A 22,295-nucleotide genomic window follows, 5' to 3' on the forward strand; every position below is an offset into this window, starting at 1 on the left:
GTGATGTCCCTTGAACTGGCAATGAGTGAGATCACTGTGGAGATGTGATGGGTTTGTGAGCGTGAGTTGAGAGTGATGAAAGGAGTGACTTACCTCAACGGGACGGAGGAGATCATTTATCCACTTTTGGCACTGCATGGCTTTTGTCTTTTGCAGGCCATTGATGCTGACCACCCCTGCCGCTGCCTCCCATGCTGGATTGGTGACCTTGGTCTTCACCCAGAGCGGGGGTAGAGGACTTTACGGTGGGCCTCCACTGTGCCCAGTAGGTGACCGAGGTTTCCTCCCTTTGGCAGCCATTACTTTGCAGCAGCTTCTGATCCTTTAGAGAGTGCTAGCTCTATGCAGGGGCGCCCTTTAAATATGGCACCTGGATTACTGACAGCCTGAGGCGATGGCGTGAGAGCGAATCAGAGTCTGCCCCGTCAGCAATCTGGCGAGTTTGCCGGGAGTGCATTATTAATGAGGTGGGATGTGCCAGGAATAGGACAATATGGTGTGAAAACCCACTACTGCGGCCAGCAGATTAATCGTCCTTTTTCCCACCCGCTACCACACTTAGTGAAAATTTGAGATGATTCTGCCCAGAGTTAGTAATTGAAGCAGGGCCTATAGTTAAAATTTGGAATAGGTTGGTAGGTGGTTGAAGAAAAAGGGAATAAGAACTGAAGATAAACACCAGCATGGACTGATTGAGCCATGTCACCCGTATCCATATTGTAACATCTTCGTAATTATATCTCAAAATACAGTTGGATTAAATTTCATACAGGTCCCAGTCATAGGGATAGACAATGACATATTCCTGCAGATTTACTTGAGTTGAAATCAAAATAAAGCACACTTCCTCGGGCAGAATAGTCCCAGATTTGCACAAAGTGCAGTAGCAGGCTAGAAAAAGTCGTCTTACCCGCCTGCTGCAATGGTGGGATTTCTCGCCATATCGTCCCATTCCTGGCGCGTCCCACCTCATTAATAATGCATTCATGGGAAACGCTCCAGATCACTGGTGGGCAGGCTTCAATTTGCCTGCCCCTCCATGACCTCAGTGCTTCCTCACTCCAGGTGCCATATTTAAAGTGCGCCAGAGCACAGCCTACTTCATGTCTTCAGACCAGGGCTGCTCCAGGCGACAGATGGCCCAAAACCAAAGAAGACAGCAGCCCTCAAATTTAATGACGCCTCTCTGGGGCACCTGCTGGGCACACCGGAAGGCCGCTGCGACACCCTCTACCCTCACTTTGGCCACAGGAGGTTCACCAGAGTCACAAATCCGGCCTGGGAGGTGGTGGCAGTGGCGGTCAGCATCACCAGAGCACAAAGGAGGTCAGCCATCCAGTGCAGGAATACTGGACTGTATTCCTCATCCGTTCCTCCAGGGTAAGTCAACCAGCTCATCACTCTCAACTCACACACTCACAAACCCATCACACATCCACAGGGATCTCACACCTCAAGGGAAAACACCACTAAATCTCACACACACCCTCACATCTCCATCAGGCTCATATCCTCTGGAGCTCGCGTCCTCATCCTGTCCATGGTTTCGCTCACCACACAAACATTCCATGCAGTGCCACGTGTCCTGTTCACAATCTCTCCATCTGTTTTCATGCAGGAGAAGCTGGCTCACAACAGCAGGGAGAGGTCACAGACCAGGGGTGGAAGGGCCCACATTCGGCCCCTCACTCACTTTGAGAAATGTGCCATCCCACTGACTGGTGAGGACGTTGTCTCTGCCTGTGACGATGGTGAGGTCGGCAGCAAATACCCACGTGAGGATCCTGCACCACATCATCCCTCTCTCAATGCAACTGTGTGTGCTCTCTCACATGCTTTTGACTCTGCTGCCATGCACTAATTATCTCTACTTTGGTTCACAGGGAGCTCTGCCAAGTGACCGACACCCTCAGCCAGCCAGTCCCTCAGCTCCAACCAGGTCCTCACCTCCAGCCTAGAGGATAACTCCTCCATTGAAGAGCTGGAAATAAGCAGCCTGGAAGACCCATCACAGCGCTTACCCACACCCTCCAGCAGCACAGAGACACACACCTCGGTGGGACCTAGAGCAGGCTCGGGTTCAAAATCTGATGGTTACTGCATAGACACGTGTCCGCAACAGGAGGAGGCAGGTTCAGCTGAGCTTCCTAGCACTCGGAGAACTGCTGGGGAAGAGGCATCTTTGAGGTCCGAGTCAGATGACGAGCCTCTGGATTTGGCCTTCCAACGGATTGTGGTCAGTCAGCATAAGGTGGGGGAACATCACACAGAGCTGTTGGAAGCCCTCAACAGAGTGGCATGTGAGCTGGAGGAGTGTGTTCGCTTGATCTCTGATGAAGTGGTGCCCACATATGTGCATATGGAGGTCTCCGTGAGAAGGATGGTGGATGCCATGGAGACCCTGGTCCAGCAGAAAGCGGAGATGAGCACAGGCCTGCACTCCATCATGGTAGCCATGGATGAGTTCCTCAGGTGGCAACACAAGAGGGAAGCAGGGCACCTTGACATTTCTCCAGGTGCTCCTTGCCCTTAAGGAGTCAGGCTAGGGCCCTCGGGCACCCGAAGGGAGGAGGAGCAGCAGGTGGACACCACTGGGTCATCCTCTGAGGAATCTCAGAGGCTGTCCAGAGCTTCGGAGTTGCCTTTACCTGTGGCCCCCTCAACCTCATTCTCTGTCACCACAGAGGGAGCAGCTGTCCCACAGGAGGAGAGCCAAAGCAAGCCGAGCCCCTCAAGGCTTCAGCTCTCCAGAGGACTAAATCATCAGAGGTGACAGAGACAACCATTACACAGGCTGTCTCCACCCCTGCTGTGGATGTCAGGTCACCACTTAGAAAAAGTGTTAGGCCTAGAAAAGTTAAGAAATTCTGATAACAAGTGACTGCATGGGTGAACACATTTTGTTACTTTATAATCTGAAAATATATTCACTTTCACTACATAATGTGTAATGGTGCCTTTCAGCTTCATTGACAGGCTTCACGAGTCCTCCCATTGCATCCACCCACCCCCCCAACACCCCACCCACCACCCCCCCATCCCCCCGTCCCCATCTCAGTCCCAGTCCCCGACCACTAGCAGTTCAGCTGCACGCATCCAGACCATGAGTGATTCTGGAGAGAGAAGTGTGTGTGTGGCAGGGTCTTTCAGAGCTTCGTGCAAGCACTCTCCCACATACATGGAGCCTTCATCCATCACACTCATCTCACTGACCTGAGCATTTTCAGTGCTGCCTGCTGGAGTTCTCTTTCAGTTGTTCACCTGAGCTGACCTGCATCTCCGCCCACCCACTGAGCGGGTGCAGCGCCTGTACCCATCCAACACAAGGCTCCACTGGCTTTCGATTTTGACAACAATGGTCGTAGTCAGATTTTTCTCAACTCCCCTGTCTTTTCCCCTCCCGCAGTCACCCATGTCCTTCCCCCCATCGCTGTCGACCCCCCTAGCATCATCTTCCACATCCCCACCATTACCTACCAACCTGAACCCTTGTCTTTTCAGGATGTCCAGGTGAATGTGCATGTTCCCTACATTCCTGAGAATCCCACTCCCATCCATATTGACCTCCCCTTCCTCCTCCTTCCCACCCCCCCAGAGTCCATGTCTGCCTCCAAATCTTCACCAACCATCTTTGCTGCCCCTTCTACTGCTACCCTTCCAGCACTCTCTGCCCCCTTTCATACTCACCATTCTGTCCTACCACGCCCACCCTCATTTTACTCCCCAGGAGGTAGTCATTGACCCTAAGACCCTTCCTTTGCACGTTCACCTGGATATCCCCCACCCCTTGCTTCCTCCTCCACCCTCACTCCCTCCTCTCCCTGCATACCTTCTTCCCCCCGGACTCCTTCCCTCCTTCAAATTCCTTTCCCCCTCCAAACTCCTCCCCTTATACCTTCCTCCCACCTTACACCTACTTCACTACTTGCAGCATTCTCCCCCGTTACAGCCTTCTCCCCCTGTAGTCCGTCCTCCCCCCTCTCAACCTCACAGCCCCTGACATCTTCGTCCCCCCTCTCCCAACCTCACCCCTACTGACACCTTCATTTCCCCCAGCCCCCCAACCTCCACCCCCGGTACACCTTCCTCTTCCACTCACAGCTCGACCTTCCTCTGTCCCCGCCTCGCTGATCATCCATAGCAGCCCATGGCCAAGACCTTGATGTTCCAAAGTAGGCCCAAAGCATTAACGGAGACTTCCCTCCTTCTGTGAGCTGCTTCGCAGTGGAGCCATTTCCATGAGAAGCCACCCAGCATGTGATGTGCATGTTCCTCCAGGGCCTGGTAGCTATAGAGCTCCAGCATCTTCTGCTCCTCAGATGTCCACAATCTGAGCAAGGCCCTCATGGCAAGTCCCGGCTTCTGCACATCACACTTGTCTGGATGTGTTCTGGGCCAGGGTGTATTCCTGCTGGCGTAATAGTAAATCTGGCAATGGGTGGACAATTCCGGTTGGGCCTTACTATGCATCCTATTAGCAGGATGCAAGGCGGGTTCACGCCGGTCTCCAGCAGGATTCGCATTCTGCCATGGCGGACACCATCAGATGATCCCGCTGTGCTTTGACACCAGCGTGAAATCAACTTTTGGCCCTCTCGCTATATTATCCTCCCACCACCTGCCACGATGCCTGATGCCAACGGGGCCGGAACTTGTTTCTCTCACAGTGCTTATTTATTTTAATCCAACTATTCACAAAAAGCTTTCATGCTTTTATCCCGAGCAGCCATAATGCTGCTTTCCTAAAACGAGGCAATGCTTCCTACACTAACAGTCAGTACCATAGATTTCACCTGGCTACAAGTTTTAAGAAACCATAGATTGAGAAAGACCATTCAGTCTATCAAAATGTATCCTTCCACAGAACATATAACTCATAATGTACTCCATGTCACAGGCTAGAAAACTCTGCACTGACGGATAATCTATGGGGTCGAACTTCAACCCACCTCTGAATAAACCCCTGATCCCCTCCCAAGTCAGAGCTCAGGGTACTAACGTATACCATTTTTTGGTGCAACTTGGCCACCTGCTTCAATGGAGCAGGAAGGGTTCTACTCCAGCACCTTGCCACAGTGTAAGTGGATCAGCTGTGAAATTAAAGATTTTTTAAAAAATTACAGTGTCTGAATTTTTAATTTGCCGTACAAAAGTAAACTTGTGAAATACAAGTGTCCCAGGATCAGGTCCTGGTGCACACAGATGGCTGCTTCAGAACTGTAGGGAATTTTAATTGATGGGTCATCTTACCATCCTGTCCGTTGCCATGAAGTCCATATGGAGGCGGCCAGAATTTCAAAGCACACAAAGAAAATGAGTGATAGAGATCCAGAAGAGCTGGCACATGCTCCAAATTCCTCTGTCCTTTCACAGATTGGATGATTATTTTACCTCAGAACAGATACATTTTGGTGGTTGCAGATTGAATCTCCTGAATGATTTCTTCCTACGCTGTAAACTTCCGTAGTTCTAAATTTCTTCTGCTCTAATGAAAACAGTTCTCTTTTTCACTCAATAATAAAGTCCTTCTTTCAATAGTGAATTGTGATAAACAATTTCACGTTCTAAAAGGCTTCTATGTGAAAAAGATTTCTTCTAATCCCAAAAAGTAATGAAGCAAAATTCCAGTTCTCTATCTATTCCCAAATCTTTGCAGTGCCCAGACGTTCGACTCATCAGTCAGCGCAGGGTTGAACTTTGAATAGACAAATTCAGTTCAGACATCAACTATTTCAGGTCAACCTGACCTTATGAGCAGGAACTGAGTAATAAAGGGAAGCCCTGCTGGATACTGGATGATTTGCCAATTCCATTGTATTCTGGTGAGGGAAGAGAGCAAGAGAATAAGGAAGGGTCCCTTCCATTATGACAAATAAAGTTCTATTTTAATCTTAAATGTACATATTTTTCAACAAGCATTCTTTCTTCATATTCTGTAAAAGTAGATCTATTGGCTCATGAACTAATACCCTTCACTTCTGAAATCAAATCATGGACCTAGAAAGTCAATGATCACCTGGTGAATATCGAAATCTATGTTCTTAATATTTCTGATTTATTTTGTGGAATTGCTCCCCAATCTGACAAAGTGTGAATATTACACAGTGACAGTTGAAGAAATGTTTATTGTGTGTTGAGTCTCCAGAGGGAGAAATCAAAAACACTCCATTTGTAATAATGCACTGTGTATTTTGCCAAGCACATATTCAGCTACAAGTGTGAAATTTGGCACTACACCCAAACCTAAGGAAAGATTTCACCTTTTCTTAGCAAAACATGAGTCATATACTAGAGTTGATTGCTTTTTCAGGCTGCCTGCAATATCAGACAAAATATGACATGTAAAAGTGTAAGTATAATAATCTCATAATATGTCTATCTGTTATTAACTTTCAGACAGATGAGTGATTGTCACCTCTGATCTCCTAAGCCCAGCCAGCTTTGCTTCTTTTTACTTAATGCATTGTGATGCTGAAAATAAAACAATTATGTTAAAAAAACTTCAGCTATCAGTGGTATATTTATTGCTACAATATAAATATCAAATGGTAAAATAATTTTATTTGAAAATTATAAATAGTATGAACAACAAACTTTTTCACCTTATTGGTCCAATTTTCCCACTCCCTTTTTTATCACTCTCTCTTTCCATTCCAGTTTTTTTTACATTAATTTTCACTTGTTTCTACCAATTTCATCTTTCCTAATTTCTCCCAAAACAAATCAATTTGACGTCTTCTCCTAACCGGTCTTCTTTTTTTCCTGCCAAATTCCATTAATTTTGGTGGTAGTTGTTGTACGAAGTTGTGTGTGTCTGCATGCCACTGCAATATAAAAGTGCTCAGCAGAGCAAGGGTTAACGTGGGACCGGAGAATAGCACCACCCATGATATGATGTATAGAGTCACATGGTAATGGACTGAGAGAACAGTCTTGAGAGAACACTCTGGAACCAGCCTGCATGGAGGTAACAGCACCATGCATGACAGTAAGCGGGGGGATCTGTAAATAGTTGAAGGTTAACAATAAAGAATTCATGCTTAAATATACAAGTCTCAAGATCTCATCATTGAGACATCTAAAGAACCCATAGTACAACAGTAACCATTCATTGACTTTTAAACTTGTTTCCCAGCCAACTGCAAGCCTAGACTTGGAAAATTGGCATGCTACAGGTCAATCCTTGACTTGTTGGCACGCATTAAACCAGAAAGAAGGTTGACAAATGAGTTTTTTCATTGGCAGTCCCTGGAGCCTATCAGATCCAGGATAAGTGAACTCAGATTCAGGGGCTCATTTGAAAACTGGTCAAGTTTGCAGGCAATACTAAAGAAGGACAGGCAGCTGAGACTGCACAGCTTGGGAACAACAAATGAGTTAATCGAAATGGATAGATCAACAACAGGTTAAATTTAATTTTGGGAAATTTAGGGTAGTCCATGCAGGAAGAAAAATAAGAGAAATAAAGATTTGACAAATAGTATCAAAGTAGCTAATGTTGAAGTGAAAGAGATCTAAGGATTTTGTAAAGCCAATTTTCCTTCCTTTCCTCCATCAGACTTGGCCTGACCTAAATCCACCTGTGTCGGATCCTGGTCCTAGGTTTAGTAGGTCTAATGGATCCAGATTACACGCTTGTTTTGGGATGGCTGAGTTGGTACCATAGACAGATTAGATCAGCAGACAATTCTTATGTAAAACACGTTCTACTTATTTACAAAGGAACTCGGCAGCAATACATGTGCTTACAGCTCAAACTCTGTCTCTACATTACAGACTCTAACTCTAGACTTCTTCTCCTTGCTACAAACTACTGACTACTGAGGAAGACCGCACTACTCTGTCATTGGATAAGATCAGGTGATCTTCCAGTATATATTCTTCTTAAAGGTATATTGCACATCAGATTACCACATCCCTCCCCCTTTACTCAGGAATACCTTTTACAGTTACTATTACAATTTTTCTCAAAATATCTAATTATTTACACAGATAAGCAATTTACAAACACAGTCTTTCTGGGGGTTTCCTTATGCATGTAGAACATCCCAGCTCTACAGCTTCAGATGTTTTGTCAGGAACCTGCTTTCCTGGTGTTGTCCGAACATCAGGTTCTTCGGTGAGCACCTGAAAATCTGTTTCCTCGACTCTTGCAGGTACAGCCGATCCTTCAGACACATCTGTACTCAGCTGAGTTCTTTCAACATGAGATGTTGACGCAGTCGTGAACACTGGAGGAATCATTTCCTGATACTTTGTTTCTCTTCTCCTTATATGGTCTACATCTCCATAAGATTCGGTCTTCCACTTTTACGTGGTAAGAAAGAGGTCCAGTCATTGCACTTATTTTACCTAATAACAATTTAGGTCCTTCACCAAAATTTTTCACATATACCATCTCTCCTATGGTAAACTTTCTGTCATGACCACGACAGTGATGTCCAATTTTCTGACTTCCCTGACTCCTTTCTATCTTCTCCCTTAAGTTTGGAGCTACTAAGCTCAATCTCGTTCTGAGACGACGTTTCATCAGCAATTCCGCATGTTGTCATATGAGGGGTGGTCCTATAATGGAAAAGAAGGTGTGCTAGCTTGGTCGCAATGGAGTCTCCTGTTAATTTCTTCATATCATTTTTGAATGTTTGAACTGCTCGCTCAGCCAGTCCATTCGAAAAAGGGTGGTACGGTGAAGTTTTCACATGAGTGATAACATGAGTTATCGTTGAGGCTGATAAACCATTGAAACTCAGCTGTTATCTGATACAACCACTTCTGGTAGCCTGTTGATAGCAAAACTTTGATGTAGTTTGTCAAGTGTCACAGAAGACATTGGTGACTTCACCTCATATATGTCCATCCATTTTGAGTGAACGTCAATAATAAGGAGAAACATTGTTCCCATAAAAGGTCCCACATAGTCAATATGCAATCGTACCCATGGCCTTCCTGGCCACTCCCAAGGGTGTAACAAAGCTGCTGGAGGTAACTTATGCACTTGCTGACACTACATCCAACTTCTCTCTAAGCTCTCTATTCCTCCATCCATTCCCGGCCACCATAAGTAGCTGCATGCTATGGCCTTCATTTGAGAAATACTTGGATGTGCACTATGTAGTCCAGTTAACAATGGCTTTTGTCTTTTTGGAGGAACAATCACTCAAGCTTCCCACCATAAGATACCATCCTAGCTGGTTATCTCATTTCTTCTGTGAAAATATGGTTTCATTTCGTCAGATTCCTGTTCTTGTAACTAACCGTGAAGAACTTGTTCTCGCACTTTGGATAAGACTGGGTCTCGACTTGTCTAATCTCTATTCTCACTAGCACATACCAGTGATGAGTCTAAGAAGTTCAATAATAAAACGAGTTATTGAGGAACTGGAACATCCTCATCGTTTTATTTCAAAGGCAAACGACGAAGTGCATCAGCGTTTGCAATCTGATTTCCAGGCCTGTGAATGAAAGTATACTCATACGCTGCCAGAATCAATGCCCATCTCTGTTCTTGCTGGGGCTATGGGTGGTATAGCTTTGTCCTCGCTGAACAATCCTAGCAAAGGTTCGTGGTCCGAAACGATAGTAAAATGATGACCGTGTACATACTGGTGAAATTTCTTAACACCAAAGATGATTGACAAGCCTTCTTTTTCTACCTGTGAGTATCCCTTTTCTGCTGTGTTGAATGTTCTTGATACATATCCAATATGGCTTTCTGATCCATCATCCATTCAATGGGAGAGCACTGCTCCCACTCCATAAGGTGATGTGTCACATGACAAAACTAAATCTCTTCTTTGGTCAAAATGTACTAATAGGGTGGAAGAGTATAACAGTTGTTTCACCTTTGTGAAAGCTTCTTTCTGTGGTGTTTGCCAAGACCAACATTGGTTTTTCTTGAGTAGGTAATACAGGGGTGCTAGTTCTGTAGACAAATTAGGCAAGAAGCGTCCATAGTAATTGATCAACCCATTTTAGCTGGTTTTAGCTCGGAGGTTTTCCTTGGCACCGGTGCCCCTCACCTGCTACCACCATCAAGGGTAATTTTACTGATTGACTTCCGCACTGTACAGTAACCCTGCTTATACCTTTGATTTTGATGTATTCTCCCATGTAAGTTCTCAATTTGGCACCTGTTCCTTCCAAATTTAATTTACATTCTCCATAATTCAGGTATTTGAAGGTGTGCTCACCTACTACAGTAGTGAAAGCTCCTGTATCCACCTCCATTCTGATAGGCCTATCATTCATTACATTGATTGGTTCTGTTCTTCCTACCTTTAAATTATACAATGAGTAAATATCAGAATCTGTTACTTCAGGCTCTTCGATGTTGTGGATCTCACAGGGTTTTACCTTTTGATTGAAAATCTGCCTGATTCTATCCTTGCAATGTCTCATGGGGTGTCCGTTCCAATGACAGTAAAAACATTCAATGTTTTTAAATTTCCATTCATTACAAGGTTGTCTGCTTCCACTTCTGTTACCATTCTTCCATGTTTTAGCTGCTAAGTCATTTCCTTTTATTTGTCTGCAAGCGGTGTCTGCTTCCCGCTTCTCATCAGAGCTGTGCATTTTAGCTGGGGCTCCCCGCCCAACGTGGAGTACAGCGCCATTTTGCGCTCCCTGTATAGTTTCCAAGTTCCTCACTGTGCTTTCCATGGCCAGTGCTATTTCTAGTGCCATCTGAAAATCCAAATTTGTTTCAGGCAGTAATCTCTTCTGAATTGCATCTTCATTTATACCGCACACCAAACAATCTCTAAGCATATCATTTACAGATGTACTGAACTCGCAATATTCTGTTAACCGTTTCAGACTTGCCACGTAACAAGCAACTATCCCCCCTGGGGCTGTATTTCTTGAATTAAATTTGAACCATTGTACAGTTACTCAGGGCTTGGGCTGGTAGTGACTCTTCACAAGGTTCACTAAGTCATCAAAAATTTTCGGATCTGGGTCAGTGGGGTGCCGTCAAACTTCGAATCAAGTCATAGGTCTTACTCCCACACATGGATAAGAGGATCATGCGCCTCCTCTCCTCTTCCACAATGTCGCTAGCTTGGAAAAAGAACATGAAGCGTTCAACATAATGAGACCAATCATCCACAGTTTGGTCAAAAGAATCAACTATTCCAAACTGCGGCTTGCGTTGAGGGGATTGTTTTGACGATTAGGACGGAAATTCAACTTACAATTACCCTGCAAGCTCTGGCCCGCTTTCGGTTTACATGATTCCCTTCCCTACTTTTCTTGCTTTTTTCTCGTCCTTCCTTGCTTTTCTTTGCTTTATCTTTCATCGCCAGTTTGTTGGATCCTGGTCCTTAGTTTAGTAGGTCTAATGGAGCCGGGTTGCACGCTTGTTCCGGGATGACTGAGTTGGCACCGTAGACAGAGTAGATCAGCAGACAGTTCTCATGTAGACCACATTCTATGTATTTACAAAGGAACTCAGCAGCAACACTTATGCGCTTACAACTCAAACTCTGTCTCTACACTACAGACTCTAACTCTAGACTTCTTTTTCGGACTACAGACTAACTGACTACTGAGGAAGCCTGTGCTACTCAGTCATTGGATTCATTGGATAATAAGATCATGTGATCTTCCATTATACATTCTTCTTAAAGGTATATTACACATCAGATTACTACAACCTGTATTTCCAAGTTCAGGCCATTTCAATAGCCAGAACACTTGCCCAGCTCAGGAACACCAAATGCGCCTAGAAGGGGGAAAGTAAATCATTGTTGCAGGCTTCTTAGCTCTCCAGGCAGCGTGGAGGGAAAAAAATAAAGCAACCAGACCTAGTTCCCACTTCCTTCTCAAAACCTTTGATTTGAGAAAGCTGGGCACATTCAGTAAGCTTCAATATCAGTGGATGATCCACCATTGGTACCTCTGTTAAGCAATAACACAGGAAAATAAGATGGAAGGTGTTGTGACATCACTGGCACTCATTCTCATATTTCTTCAATTCCATGAGTGTAGGCAGAGGACAATCGGACCTCGTATGGTCAAGCAATACAAAGCACTAATCAACAAAGCAATTATAACCAAAGCTGTAGAGTGTAGACGGAGGAATATAAGATAGTATCTTTATACAGAAAGTAAATTTGGAACACTTCCTGAAAGCAAACCATGACACTACGATAAGAGGGCAAAAGTTTGAATTGCTAAAAAATAAAGGGCTAATGCCTGGAAGTTCTTCTTTAGACAAAGAACGACGAACACACAAGTGGACTTACACAGAAAAGCTTGGCAAAAGAATTTAAGAAGCACTTGGATGCTATGAAAAGTAGGGTGTAGGGTATTCTGAATGGATGAACAAATATGGATTGAATAGGCTTTCTTATCTGAATCTGTGATTTTCTTGTGATTTTCTGATCTTGTAATCAGCAATGTTTGAGAACTAAACCTGCAGAGTCAAAATGCCAATCTCAATTTGGAGCATGATATCTGATCACTTAATGCTTAGAAAACCAAGAATTTCAGATTTTATGGTTAAAAGATAGTTTAGAGAACAATGGCATGACAAATGGCTTACCAGCCATTAAGAGCAACTGATGCATTCAGAGATTGTCAAAAAGTTGCTCCTGCTTCAGTAAATTGAGAAGCTGCATTACTTAGGAAAAAGAGTAGGGAGAAAAAAGATGACCTGACAAATAGATTCAAAGAAATTCCTATATGATGATCAGTCTGCACGGTGAATGAATACTTTCATACAGGATAGAAGGTAGAATGCTGGGATACCTACAGCCAAAACATTATGAATATGAAGACACCGTTGAATTCTTTGCATTACAGTTGTGAAAATACAATACAAAGTTTAAACCCTTTATTCACAATGAAATACCGAAATGTTGTCAAGGCAAGAAGCTATTAAAGATCAATTGGTCATCTTTCATATGCAACTGCATGCAGCTTGATCATCTGATATGAGGAGACTTTGATCATCTGTTGGAGAGATTTTCATTTTCCTTTGAAATTGATAAGGAGATATTAAAGTAAGTATGGAACAGGTTAGAAAACAGTTGCACCTTTTTGTAAAATTTATTCATTCATGGGATATGGCAAGGTCAGCGTTTATTGACAATTCCTAATGTCCCCTGAAACGATGGTGGTGACCTGCATCTTGAACTGCTGCAGCCCATGTGGTGCAGGTACTCCTTCAGTGCTGTTAGGTAAAGAGTTCTAGGATTTTGACCCAGCAATGATGAAGGAACAATGATATTCATTCAAGTTATGTGGTGTCTGACTTGAAGGGGATCTTGCAGGCGGTGGTGTTCTCATCCATCTGCTGCCTTGTCCTTCTAGCTGGTAGAGATCACAGGTTTGGGAGAGGCTTTTGAAGAAACTTTGGTAAGGTGCCACAATGCATCTTATAGATGTTACACCCTGCAGCCATGTTGCACTTGTGGTGGATGGAATAAATCTTTAAATTGTTGGATGTAATGCCTATCAAGCGGTTTGTTTCATCCTTAATAGTGTTGAGTTTTTTGATCCTTATTAAAGCTGAACTCACTCATGTAAGTGCGCCACACTCCTCACTTATGCCTATAGTAGGTAGTGGAAAGAATATAAGAAATAGGAGCAGAAATAGACCATTTGGCCTCTCTAACTTGTTCCATCATCCACTACGATTATGGCTGATCTTCTACCTCAAATCTGTTTTCCTGCCAATTCCCCATATCCCTTGATTCCCTTAGAGATTGGATATCTATTGATCTCAGTCTTGAGTATACTCAATGCTGGAGCATACACAACCCTCTGGGATAAAGAATTCCAAAGATTCACAACCCTCTGAATGAAGAAATTTTACCTAATCTCAGTCCTAAATAACCAATGCCTTATCCTGAGACTATCCTTGTGTTCTAGATTCCTCAGTCAAGGGAAACAACCTCTCAGTGTCTATTATGTTAAGCTCTTTCAAAATCCTGTATGTTTCAATGAGATCGCCTCTCATTCTCCTTAACCTCCAGGGAGTATAGGTCCAATTCAGCCTTTCATCAAGTGACAACCCTCTCATCCCAAGAACTAATCTGGTGAAGCTTCACTGTGTCACTTCTGAAACAAGTATATCCTTCCTTAAATATGGAGACCAAAACTGTGTACAGTACCCCAAATGTGGTTTCACCAAAGTCCTATACAATTGTAGCATGACTTCTTTATTCTTATACTCCAAGCACCTTGCAATAAAGGCCAACATGCCCATTTACCTACCTAATTTCTTGCTATAACTACCTGCTAACTTTCTCAGTCCCTTGTATGAATACACCCAAGTCTTTTTGGACATCAAATTTAAAAATCTCACAACTTTTAAAATATGATGTTTTTTTCTATTTTTATTACAAAAATGAATAACCTCACACTTCCCCACATTATACCCCATCTGCTACCATGTTGCCCACTCAATTAACTAAAGTCTTTAGGGAGTCAACAGGTGAATTATTCAGGCATAAATTTCAACCTCTGTCCTGCAGTTGTAACTACAGTGTTTATGTGGCAGGTCTAGTTAAGTTTCTGGTCAGTGTTGGCCTCAGGATGTTGATGGTGGGGGTTTGATGATGGCTAGGCCATTGAATGTCAAAGGGAGGTGGGGAATCTCCCACTTGCTGGAGATAATCATTGCCTGGCACTTATGTGCTGTGAATGTTACTTGCCGCTTTTCAGCCCAAGCCTGAAAGTTGTCTAGGTCTTGCCGTATGGGATCAGGAGCTGTTTCTTTACCTGACGAAATACAAATTGAACTGAACACCATGCAATCATCAGTGAACATTCATACTTCTGACCTAATGATGGAGATAAGGTCATTGATGAAGCAATTTAAAATGGTGGGATTAGTGCACTGCCCTGAGGAATTCCTGCAGCAAATTCCTGGGGCTGAGATGATTGGCCTCCAACAACTACAACCTGATATAAATATGTTACTTCAAAATTGCTCAAACAAAAGACAACGCAGCTTTTTAGGAGGTTAATGAGAGTTATTATAATGCATCTTAGACTAGACCTATTCATCAACACATAAATCCCCTTATTGGTATTACAGCAAAGCTGCTAACAGGACATTCAGTTCTGGATACAGGAGACATTATTGCTATAATGAGCTGTGTATTGGGTTTAGATTGAGCTGTGAGTATTAATCCATTGTTTCTTCTGAGCATGGTCAATGGGAGAGGACCAGGAACATTTGTGTCACATCTTTGAGTAGTTCCCGCCAGCACTTGGTTGTAACACTGAAACAGGAATACCGGGCAGCAGTACTCCTCCCTCCCAATCCTTAGCCATAGAGATCAAAAGCAGACTCAACTTCATTTGTAAGGCATAGAAGGCATTAAAGGAAGGGAAAGTTGTGATCTATTTTTGTCCCTTTCCACTGTTTAAAAATAAGGGGTCGCCCATTTACACAGAGATGAGGTGAAATTTTTTCACTCAGGTGGTCGTGAGTTTTTGGAACTCTCTTCCTGAAAAGGAGGTGGAAGCAGAGTCTGAATATTTTTAAAGCAGAGGTGGATAGATCTTTGGTAATCAAAGGGATTGATAAGTTATCGGGGACGGGTGGGATGCAGATTTCAGGTTACTATCAGATCAGCCATGATCTTATTAAATGGCAGAGCAGGCTCGAGGGGCTGAATGGCCTAGTCTTGCTCCTTGTTCATATGTTCATAATTGCTAAAGAGATACCTGCTTGTGGCATAAACACATATGTAAATGAAATTCACATATAAATGGGAAAGAGTTTGGCAAAAATGTACAATCTATAACAAAGCTTTTAATAGTCATTTGAATTTACAGCTTTGTTATCCCAGAGAAGCTCATTTAAATATATGTACTGAAATGCCAACAGATGTACCTGAAAAATATGGTCAATGTTCACCCTTTTTAGAGGAAATGAAAAGGATATTTTGTTACACATTCCTTGATGATTGTGACAATAAATCTTTTCCACTATAGATGAGAACAGATTAAATATTTTTGAATATCAAAGAACAGAAGCTCAAACTGTGTTCCTGCTGGCAGAGATGGTAAATTTACTATTTAGTGTAGTACTGAAAGTCAGGTAGATCCCAGTTTTCATCCCAAATTTATGCTGGGTTATCTGGTCTTGATTGAAATGACAGTGAGGGGTACCACAGTTGGCTTCAACACCTCTAGGCTAGGGAGAAGAAAGAAATTACCAAGTGTTCTTGCTCCTGATGGTTCTTCAGTGACTCTAGTTGGAAAGTGTTTGGGTGTGGCTGTTGGATGAGTAAAGGATCAAGCTAACTGCACTGTCGTTGCTGTAAACATTTGTGATTTGGCTCATATATGTGAGCTGCGATACAGGGTGACCAGCTGCACCGCACATCAATAAAAACACTGAAAGATTTCATCTGAATTAAATATTGTAACCACAGCCTACCTTAAGGCATCGATTGCATAACTAGTTCTCTGCAGACACTGAGACTCACTTAATCTGTGTGTGATGACGTTGGAGATTCAGGCTTGATGCCAAGTCTCTGGACTTATCGAGATGCAATCTGATTGACCAACACACAGATTTAGTACAAGAAATCTCCATCTTTTGCAAGTTTAATCTTCGGAATGCTATAGACGTGGAGAATCCAAAACTTCTGCTTTCCTCTTTCAAAGCTCTTTCCTTTTGAGGATTTTTTGTTGTTGCATATTTTGAAGAATTTCCCTCTAGCTTTTGTGGCTTCTGGTGTTTTCAGCCTGCCTCTAATCTTTGTTCTGTTTAGTTTCACACTGACAGAGTTTCCTAGGCATGAAAAAAATTCCATCTGCTCTTCCTTCCCCCAGTGTGATTTGTGCTTATTCCAATTTGGCTGATGCAAAATCTTTGGGTAAGATGTGTTTCCTCTACCATATCTTTGAGTCATTCTTGTACAGATTTACTGTTGTAGAATACAATATAGTGCAATGAATCTGGGAAAGGAAAAATAACATGCAACTAGAAATACAGATCACTATTGAACTATGATTTTAAAGCCCCCGCTATTCCTATCACAGACACTGTCAAATTTTCTGCTTGTAGTACAGCTTCAAGCTTCAATTGCACATATTATAAAGTAAACAAAATACCTAGATCAACACACAATAAATATCAAATTATATTGAAAATGTTGTTAATATAATAAATTCATGACTTTTTTTACATACAAAATATTTCACTGTTCGGGTTGCACTAGAATGCATAACTTCATTTCAGTGGTACATTTATTACCCAATGGGGAATTTCATGAGTTATAATGTGAGTCCATTTCAAGTTTGCACAACTGCTAAACAGGACCAGAATACTTTGGAGTTCTTCCTAAAACAAGGTCATTGTCATTTTAGTTACTGTTGAAGTTTAGGTTTTTGGCACTGTTCTACTTTTGCACTGAATATCTTACACACTTTTGTTTCCTTCTACATTTCTGCCATTTTTCTGAAGCCATCACTATTCTTCCAGGCTACTGCCTGCAGGGGATATACACTGGGTAAGTCAAAGTGCAATTCATATCCATATAAAGTAAACAACTATATTCATGTTTGCCAAAGGAAACACCAGTTATCATTTTTCCAGTGGAATGGAGTCATTTGTTCAGGGGATAATGTATTTTTACCACCAGACAGGGTTGCTGAAAGTCCAAGATATTACAGGTGAAATGCTCTAGTCTGCAGTGCTCCGCACACCAACCTAAATGCATAGAGGAAAAGGAATACAATTCCATATACCTTCAGGCGGTTTCATATAACAGCACTGTGATTTCATAAGTTAATTCACATTTTTCAATAAACAACCACAATCCTTTAACTGTGAAACAGTCCATTTGCTTGCATTATTTGAAGTCCTGAGAGAATAGACAGATGGCTTTTTGGAGAGCAGGACTACTTTTTGCAGCCATGGCTGATATAGTCCGATTGCTGCCCAATTAGACAGCAAAGTAATATGTACAATGCCACCACCTGAAGTAGTATGAGTCATAGCATGAGGAGGTTGATGTATAAGCTTTGTTATTTGAGCTGCTCGGGCAGGGGTTCTCCGCCATAGTCTAGCCAAAGTCTTAATTTCATCACTGCTGTGGTTGTGCATGTTATAGATCACACAGGGAGTCCAAGTTGCTGTGGCAACATACATTTTTATATGCGTGTTGTAGTCTGGAGCTATGGATGGTATGGGTTGCAACTTTCTTTTCATCGCATGGCTGACCAGGAATCTTTCCCACTGCTTGCAGGTTGATAATAAACCCCTTTGACTGCATTATGAACACACCTTCCTTGGCCATCAAATCCTGGGGTGGAACTCAAACACAGAGCTTATGACTCAGAGGCAGAGACACTAGCCTCTGCATCACAGGACCCCCCATCACCATTGTAGCCTGCACAATATTGCCATCCAAGAAGGAGTGAGCAGGCAACAAAATGGCAAGGATCCCTGTGGGGCGGCCACCATAGAAAGAGGATTCAGGAAGATGAAAAAGACATAAGTGAGTCCAAGATAATGCCTTCAAAGGGAGGCAAGGTCATAAGGCATTTTACAGTCCAATTTCTACACTGGTTACACTATACCATAACTTTGGTGGGAAGCAGAGCGAAATAGGTCGGAGAGCTATCATGGCAGCTCCCTGTCATCCAATGCCACTTCTATGACATCCCACCCAATAGTCCATTGGGGAATATAATACTTCCAGTGAAATTTGAGCAGGCCTATTATAAGCAAGTAACAGGGTGGCTTATTTCCTACATTTGCCCTTGAGCAATGCTGGCTGCAAGAAATCTTGATGCAGCCCTGGTTTCAATGTAGCTATGAGCTGTAGGTTTTATTAAAATTTTAACAGGTTACTAATGTAATTAATCATAGAACAATTAAGTGCCTCAGTCAAAGTAGCAAACTTAAAAATTTAAACCTAAATAAAGGCTTAATTTTAAATAAGCACTGCCAGCCATGCTATGCTGCGCCTACAATTGCCTCCCCTGAACCTAAGGGGGCATTCCAGCAGTGCTATAAATTAACCCAGTGCCTGTTTCCATAGGTAAATTATCCTGACCCCAGGAAATTGGAAAGAATAGAGACACAAGGAAGCGGCAAGTGGAAATTCTGTTCTGATAAAAATGCATGGCGTTGCAGCTGAAGAGGAAAATTGGCCCATGAGTATGTCATGCACCTACTTAGCAAGCGTGGCCCCAGTGGGGAAGAATGAAAAAGTACGTTGGGAAGTAAATGGGGATCACAACCGCTAAGCAATCGGTTTTAGTTAGCTGGAAAATTAGCCAATTCATTATATTTAATTATTGCAAATGTGGAGTTCCCTAGTGGTAAAAAGAATTTTAAACATCAGATAAATGGCATATGCAGAAATAGATCTAATCTGATTAAAATGTAGGAAATAATGAAATGGATTTTACAAATCTGCCTATTCGACAAGAGGTTTTTCATTAGGAACATAAATTCTATCTTAACGTTGTGTGATCAGGAAAGGATATGAACATTTTTTTAAATGGTCACATAAATCTGAAGGCTAAAGAAAGCACTGCTCAAAAGTAGTTAGTAAAGTAATTAATTGCATAGCCTGTTCAGCATAAATATATAGTAGCACGAAAATAAGTGCACTGAGTAAGCAAAATCTCACAACACAGTTTTGAGTGGAATAACATATAGATTTCACTCTGAAAGTTTATATCATAAATTTAATCATATAAGAATAAAATTTGTGCACCTACTCCCAGGGAACCAATAGAAGGAGACATTAGGCTGACACGAACAACATAATAACTCATGGGGCAGAATTTTGAGGTCATCGGGCAGGCAGGCCCGAGAGCGGCCGGGGAACGGTTCACTCCCCGTGACCAGCCCCTGACCACCAATTCACGCTGGCTGGCCAATTAACGGCCAGCCAGGTGAAATACGCGCTGAAAAGCTCAGCATTGCCGGGATGGGGGCAGGAGGAGTGCAAGCCGTAAAGTCTGCACATGCATGGGGGAGCACGCACTGAAAGCTCCCTGAGGGCACAGAGCTGCCTCAGGGAGCTGAAGAATTGGACATACACAAATAAAAGATTTTAGAAATGATATAAACATGTCCCCACATGTGACTCAGTCACATGAAGAGGGACATGTTAAAAAGGATGTTAAAAATTTTTTATTGGATTTTTATTTACTGTTGGAAACCTCATCCTGTCCGCGGATGAGCTTTCGTGAAAAATGCAAAGGCTACCTGGCCAATTCGCCCAGTTAAACCGGGAGCAAAAAACAGAAATAAATTAATTGACTAAGGGCCTTGATAGGCCTCTTAATTGTTAGCAGGCAAGCTGCTGACTTCTGTGCACGCCTGCCGACCAAAATATCGTGCAAGTGCGCAATGACGTCGGATTTGCACGCCTGACCTCATCGCGCGTTATTTTATGCCCGAGCGGGTCAAGCGTGCACCCACCCATGGAACGTAAAATTCAGCCCATGTTGTTAGGCACAAGAATAAATCATTTAGCCTCTCAAGCCTGTTCCTTCATTCAATGAAATCATGGCTGATCCTCCATCTGCAGTGGCTAGCTCAACATCCTCGACTAAATTAACCTACCGCACACAAACTCCAGAAATTTCACATGGGCCAGAATTTTTTGGTCAGCGTGCGGGCATGCGCCCGACACGCTTGAGCGTAAAATGACGCACGATGACTTCAGGCGAGCGTTCTGGCGTCATCGCGCACTAGTGTGATATTTTGGTTGGCGGGTGCATGCAGGAGTTGACAACACGGCTGCCAACAATTAATGGGCCTATTAACCCATTAAAGTAATAATTAAATGAAATTTTTCGGTGAATCGGCCAGACGGTCTTTGGATTTTTTATGAAATCTCATCCCCGGGCAGGATGAGGTTTCCAACAGGAATTAAAAATGTTTAAATCTCATTTATAACATGTCCTTGTTCATGTGACAAACTCACATGAGGGGACATGTTTACCTTATCTTTTAAATCTTTATTTGCAATGTTATAAATCTTCAGCTCCCTGAGGCAGCTCTGTGCCTTCAGGGGGCTTTCAGTGTGCACATCCGCGCGCTGGTGGAAATTTTCGCGCTCGCCCTCCCCCCACCCCGACCCTGGCAGCGCTACAGCACGCGATTCACGCTCGCTGGCCTTCAATTGGCCAGCCAGCACGAAATCGGGTTCGGGGCCCGATCGCGGACAGTGGCCGGGTTGGCAGCTGCTCCCAGGCCCGCCTGCCGCACCCACCCAACCAGGTAAAAATCCTCCCCGATGATCCCTTCAGGCAAGCATTGGCTGTATCTGGGTATTCTCAAACACACCTCCTGGCACTGGGCAAATGTTCTGAAGATCATGCAAATTATAATTGACTTTGATGTCCCGCACTGACCCAACCTGGGTCCGTTCGGCCTATATTCCGCAGGTTAAGAGATCTCATTGTTACTTGCAGGCTTGCTCAGATTTCATTTCAAGCAAGAAGTGCAGGAAGGTACATTCCTCAACTCTGGTACAACCAACTACTCATCCACCACAAAAATGTGGATAAAGAATCTGGAGGACATCTGCCAAGCAGAAAAAATAATACACTGACTGTATCTGAAACCAGCATGTATCTCCTTCCATCATGCAGGCATGCCTTCTAATCTGTATTCCACACCAACATGAGAAAAGGTGTAACTTGCTGTATTACTCAATAACAAAATAAAATTATTTCTTAAAAAAATGGCAAGTATTATAATTTCATTTTTATACACAGCCCTGCTGGATTTTATTATGGAGAACTACACTACTTGCTAAAAGTCTCTTTCAGTGCGATCTCTCTTCCTTATGGCCAGATTAAAAGTGGTTCTATTAAAATAAACAAGTCACAGATACTGCAGAGTAAATCAGATTTAAAAATCATATTACAGGGAAGACACAGGAGTAAATGTTTTAAGGGGCAGAATTTTCCCGTTGGCGTGCGGGGGCGGGGCCCCCACGCCGACACCTAAAATGATGCGCGCCATTGCGATATTTCGGTAGGTGGGCATGCGATGATATCCGATGCGAGCCCGCTGTTAATTAGTTGGCCACTTAAGGCCCTTGAGGCACCAATTGATGCCGATTTTTCGGGGTCCGTGCAATCTTCGGGTCGGCGCACAGGCGCAATGGGCAGGCGGTTAGGAGACATTTGTATAAACCTGATCCACGGGTGGGATAAGAGGTGGGGTCACAAGTCATATGGAGGTCACAAGTGTGCTCTGTCAAATATTTAATTTGGAAAGTAACTGATACTTGACTGTGTGAGCTGCAATACTTCAAAACGCATACCAGCTGCTTGGACTGGACTCACAACCT

The 22,295-nt window shown here is 43.2% G+C and overlaps 1 long non-coding RNA gene across 3 annotated transcripts; it reads left to right on the forward strand.

Annotated features, from left to right (window-relative positions):
* Window positions 1-7,774: 7,774 nt before the first annotated feature.
* Window positions 7,775-21,636, forward strand: LOC144690148 (uncharacterized). Of its 3 annotated transcripts, none has more exons than XR_013578769.1 (3): window positions 7,775-7,860; window positions 17,432-17,477; window positions 18,216-18,400. It is a non-coding gene; the product is annotated as an uncharacterized LOC144690148 (long non-coding RNA). The 3 variants fall into 3 exon arrangements; XR_013578768.1 differs by lacking the exons at window positions 7,775-7,860; window positions 18,216-18,400 and adding exons at window positions 16,495-16,841; window positions 21,409-21,636; XR_013578770.1 differs by lacking the exon at window positions 7,775-7,860 and adding an exon at window positions 16,495-16,841 and having other exon boundaries at window positions 18,216-18,467.
* Window positions 21,637-22,295: the final 659 nt, after the last annotated feature.

Source organism: Cetorhinus maximus, chromosome 14 (assembly GCF_964194155.1).
Source record: "Cetorhinus maximus chromosome 14, sCetMax3.hap1.1, whole genome shotgun sequence".
NCBI classification, from domain to species: domain Eukaryota; kingdom Metazoa; phylum Chordata; class Chondrichthyes; order Lamniformes; family Cetorhinidae; genus Cetorhinus; species Cetorhinus maximus.